The sequence below is a fragment of the Sinocyclocheilus rhinocerous genome, unplaced genomic scaffold (assembly GCF_001515625.1).
Source record: "Sinocyclocheilus rhinocerous isolate Xijiao unplaced genomic scaffold, SAMN03320098_v1.1 scaffold302, whole genome shotgun sequence".
NCBI classification, from domain to species: Eukaryota; Metazoa; Chordata; class Actinopteri; order Cypriniformes; family Cyprinidae; genus Sinocyclocheilus; species Sinocyclocheilus rhinocerous.
The window spans coordinates 57,663-63,570 of record NW_015638976.1 but is presented as its reverse complement, the minus strand read 5'-3'; positions in this window follow the sequence as shown (position 1 = coordinate 63,570).

Genomic DNA, 5,908 nt, shown 5'->3' with positions numbered 1-5,908 from the left:
TTTTATTACAAATAGCATGGTTAAAGTCACCTTTATTTGTATAGCGCTTTAAACAATACTGGTTGTGTCAAAGCAGCTTTACAGAGTTAAACAGGAAAATAGTGTGTCAATAATGCAAGAAGATAATAACAGAGTCATTTTTCAGCTAAAGTCAGTTCATTGATGAATCAGTGATGTAATCATCCAGTTCAGCTCTCTTCCAGTAGTGTCTGTGCAGTCAGTCAAGCGTCCCCAACTAAACAAGACAAAGAAACCAAAACTCCATCGCTGAGAGAAACCTTGGGAGAAACCAGACTCAGTCAGGGGGCCAGTTCTCCTCTGACCAGACGAAACCAGCAGTTCAGTTCCAGGCTGCAGCAGAGTCAGATTGTGCAGAGGAGTCATCATCCAGCTCAGTTCAGTTTAAATAGTATCTTTGCAATCATTTGCAATCAAGTCAACGATATCGCTGGAAATGAAGTGTCCCCAACTAAGCAAGCCAGAGGCGACAGCGGCAAGGAACCAAAACTCCATCGGTGACAGAATGGAGAAAAAACCTTGGGAGAAACCAGGCTCAGTCGGGGGGCCAGTTCTCCTCTGACCAGACAAAACCAGCAGTTCAATTTCAGGCTAGCAAAGTCACATTGTGCAGAGGAATCATCTGGTTCCTGTGGTCTTGTCCCGGTGGCCGTCTGAGACAAGGTCTTTACAGTGGATCTGTATCTGGGGCTCATCTAGTTGTCCTGGTCTCCGCTGTCTTTCAGGGCTGTAGAGGTCATCTCTAGGTGCTGATCCACCATCTGGTCTGAATATGTACTGGATCTGGTGGCTACGGTGACCTATAAGATAAGAGAGAAACAGACTAATATTAGCGTAGATGCCATTCTTCTAACGATGTAGCAAGTACATCGGGTGTTATGGGAAGTGTTCCCGGTTCCGGTTGACCTAATTAATGCAGCCTAACAATCCTTTAACGGATTTGAATATTAGAAGCGTATTAGTGTGTTATGTGTAAGCCAGGTTGAAGAGATGGGTCTTTAATCTAGATTTAAACTGACAGAGTGTGTCTGCCTCCCGAACAATGTTAGGTAGGTTATTCCAGAGTTTGGGCGCTAAATAGGAAAAGGATCTGCCGCCCGCAGTTGATTTTGATATTCTATGGTTAGTGTAGCAAAACCATGGTTCATTTTCGCAAGGGTTAGAATCAGTTTATTAACTAATAATTAATGCGCTCCTTGTTTTCATCAGGTGTGATATTTTCAGGTGAATGGCGACTCCAGCGGATCCTCAGGCGTCTGCAGCGTAAGTCAGTCAACATCCGAACATTAACGAGTTCATCAGTACAATCACACTTTAAAGGTGCAGAAAGCGATTTCTGAGAAACGCTGTTGAAAGTGGATCGGACCGAGCACCGAAACACACTTGTAGCCAATCACCAGTAAGGGGCGTGTCCAGTAGTGATGGGGGAGGTGCCTGTGTTGAATAGAATGTAAGTTTGGGGGCGGAGCTATTAAGATAGGGGTGTGATTCTTTTGGGTAGGGGCGTGTCAACAGCATTTCTCAGAAATCTCTTACTGCACCTTTAAACGAGTGCGTGTTCACACTCAGATCAGGACAGAAGAAGACTCACCTCGTGATGAAGATCTGACGGTATGGAGGAGACGCGGTGGATTCTGCAGGACGTGGAGAAATGTAACGTACAAACACACGAACGCTCAGATCATCGGTCAAACACACAATACAGCTAACGATGAAGGGCAGAAACACGCAGATCAAAAAACTTTTTCTCTTTCATTTATCAAATTTTTTTTCTCTCTTCAAAAAACTTTTGTCATCAAAAAATGAAAACTTTCTCCTCATCAAAAAACTTTTTTCACTCATGAATTTTTTAATTAAAAAAAAATTTCTGTTACCAAAAATGCAAAAAAAAAAAACTTTTTCTCTCTCATAAAAAACTTTCTCTATTCCAAAATTTTTATATAACTTCAGTTGTTAAATATGACAAGGAATTCTATATTAATTGTGTAATCTGATTTTGTCTTGATTACAATGTGCAAAACCTTCATGTAAATGTGTTATTGAGGGACAAAGCAGCGCAAGCATTAGATGTCATGCTATAGCGACACCTGGTGGCCAAGGCTGGTACTGTATGCTAATAGATAGCTAGCATTTGTCTTGTGTTGCCCCTTGAAAAAAACAGAAACAAGTTTTGAAGAAAAAAGCTTTTTTGGTGAGAAGAAAAATGTTTTAAGTGAAAAATGTAAAAGTTTTTTTAAAGAGAGAAAAACTGATTTTTGATGAGAGATTTTTTTATGAGTTTATGGATACAAAAATTTGATAAGGAAAATATTTTTTCCTAAAAATTGTAATTTTTTTAATGAGAAAAAAATGTGAAGTTTAAGAGTTCTTTAAGATTAAAAAAAATGTTTTTTGATGAGAGAAGTTTGAGAAATTAAAAAAAAAAAAATTTTTAAATTTTTTTCCTCATCAAAAAACTTTTATGAAATAAAAAAAGAAAAAAGTTTTTGAAGAGGGAAAAAAGTTTTTTCATGAGGAAAAAAAACGTTTTTATGAGATAAAAATATGAGAAGAAATTAGACGTTTTTTTTATGAGATGATTTTTTTTTTTTGAAAAATAAAAGTATTTTAAAGAGAAAAAAAGGTTTTAAATTAAAGAGATAAATTAAGTTTATGAGTTTATGGATACAAAAATTTGATAAGGAAAATATTTTTTCCTAAAAATTGTAATTTTTTTAATGAGAAAAAAATGTGAAGTTTAAGAGTTCTTTAAGATTAAAAAAAATGTTTTTTGATGAGAGAAGTTTGAGAAATTAAAAAAAAAAAAATTTTTAAATTTTTTTCCTCATCAAAAAACTTTTATGAAATAAAAAAAGAAAAAAGTTTTTTCATGAGGAAAAATAACGTTTTTATGAGATAAAAATATGAGAATTAGACGTTTTTTTTATGAGATTTTTTTTTTTTTTTGAAAAATAAAAGTATTTTAAAGAGAAAAAAAGTTTTTAAATTAAATAGAGATAAATTAAGTTTTTTAATGAGAGGAAAAATTATGAAGTATAAGTAATAAAAAATTGTAAGATTTTAAAGAGAGAAAAAATGATTTTTTTTTTGATGAAATATTTTTTTTAGAAGTTTAAGAGAAGATAAAAATTAAAAGTTTTTGAAGAGAAAAAATTGTTTTTTGATGAGAGAAAAAAATATTTATGACGTTTAAAAAGATAAATGAAGTTTTTTTTGATAAGATAATTTTTTAATGAGAAGTTTAAGAAATAAAAAAGTTAAATGTTTCTGAAGAGAGAAAAAAACTTATGAGATAAAAGTTGTGAAACATGAAAAGTTCTCTCTTTGATAAGAGAAAAAAATGATAAATGAGAGAAAATGAAAAAAAAAAAGAGAAAAAAAAAATATTTTCAGAAGTTTAAGAAATAAAAAGCGAAAAGTTTTTTGATAAGAGAAAAATTTTTACTTTTTTGTTGAGATAAACATGAAAAGTTGAAAGTTTTTTTTTTGTGAAAAATATGGAGAAAGAAAAAACTTGTAGGCTGTGTCTGAGATTCAGGAAGAATCTAAGACACAATAGTTTTTTTGGATGTTGTGTTTGAGGGCGTCTGTAGTACGGTCTGGTGTTCAGCTGGGTCCACATCAGAGACAGAATATCTGCTGAACACCATGAGCGACTGGAGCCGCAGGAAAACCCAGAACAACCCTTAAACACAGACCTCCTCACAGCGCCATTCTGTCAGCTACAGACGACCTCAGACACCAGAGGACGCAGAGAACACCAGCGCTCGAGGAGAAAACAACCAGACGTTACATACTAAAAACAGCAGTTTACTTCAGCTCAGTGTGTTTTACAAAGCGTTTCCAGTCACAGAAATACAGGGAGGAAGGATGGAAGGAGTAAAAAATATAGAAACGGAACTGACTTTTTTTCCTAAAAATTCAGTTTTAAACTTGCAATTGTGAGTTTACATCTCATAATTTTGACTTTTTTTCCTTAGAGTTCTGAGTTTCTCACAATTCTTTTTAGTTTCCACCACTGAAAAAAAAATTTAATTGCAACTTTTTCATCTCACAATTCAGACTGTTTTCCTTCCACTCGTGACTTTATTTTATGTCTCACAATTCAGACTTTTATATCTCAAGTTTATATTTCACAATTTCATGTTTTTAAAGGGTTAGTTCACCCAAAAATGAAAATTAGCTCATAAATTACTCACCCTCAAGTCATCCTAGGTGTATATGACTTTCTTCTTTCAGACGAGTCCAGTCGGAGTTATATTAAAAATGGTCTTTGATCTTTCAAGCTGTTTCATGGCACTCAGCGGGTGTTGCATGCTTCAGTCCAAAAGAAGTTAAATAAAAAGCGCCCATCCATAAAAAAGTGCCTCATGCGTCATCCTCCCGGAGCTGCTTCTGTGTACAACAGTGAGCGCAAGCTACATTAAAGTGATTATTACGTTTTGAATATGGATATTTTTCTTACAAAAACGCATCGATTCGCTACAGGAGGCCTTTGTTCACCCCCCGGAGCCGTGTGAGACACTTTTTTTTTATGGATGGGCGCTTTTTATTTATCTTCTTTTGGACTGATGCATGCAACACCCGCTGAGTGCCATGAAACAGCTTGAAAGATCAAAGACAACTTTTAATATAACTCCCGACTGGATTCGTCTGAAAGAAGAAAGTCATATACACCTAGGATGACTTGAGGGTGAGTAAAACGAAGCCTAATTTTCATTTTTGGGTGAACTAACCATTTAAGTATATGTGAGAGGAAGTGACGTTCGCTGCTATAAACACCTATCTGAAGACCAGCCAAGTTTCACTTCATATTTCTATATACACTGTGCAGACTGTGAAGTTCCTCGAACCATAACTGCACTACAGATGGTGTCTCAGGTTTCAGAGGGGTGAAAAGAACAACCAAACCCAAACAAATCTTTTATTATATACGCTGCTTCTTACATGCTACACCAGGCCCATGTTATCCCATTCTCAGTACCACAATACCACACTCTCACATGACACAGTAAAGTTGCTGAAACTGGTGTTTCTCTCAGAGGGAAATATTAACATTCATAGTGGTATGATTATGCAAAATGACTGATTCAACAAACTACACCACATGCACTGGCAACATGCCGTTTGTAAAGCAATGAGGAAGTTTCTCATGCCTTCGCTGAGAAAAATGTCACTGTTTTTAGGGTTTATAGAGGATCTACTGTGAATCTGTCTGTGTGAGATGTTTTTTTTTTTTTTTGCAAGTAGATTACTGCCAGATAGGGTCCCAAATGAACACTGAATAAAGTGCCATTTGTGACAAATATACAAAGAAAAAAAAAAACCCCTACTAAATAGGGTTGCACGGTGTACTGGAAAAACACTGGTATATACACCATATTTCAAACGTTTCTGCAGGTTTTATGAAGTTAATTTAAGACCATTTTAAGACCAAGCAAAGAAAATGTAAGGAATAAATTGAAGGAAACAAAATACATCAATAGTGTGTACAAAATAGCTTAACTAGAATATGGAAATAACTATTAAAATGGATTAAAACGAGAACAATTATCTTGCAAAAGGGCTCAGAAAAATCAACTTTATTCAACGGGTAAACAAGTTTTTGCAGTGCATTCAAAAAGCTGTAGCAAACAGATAAAACTCACTCTACAGGATAATTGTGATGAGGATATAAGATATTGTGAATATTGATATAATGCTGATGCTCCAGTTTATATTTGTGTAAGTGCTCTGTGATGAGCATCAAAGGTTTCTTATAACGTGTTATTGCAGCGTTAGGCATTGCAGCCAATCACAGACATTTCGGTTGAGTACATTAACGTAATGACCAATCAGACAGGCCGAATCCACTCAATAGCGCTGAAAAAGCTCACCCAAAGCACATTCG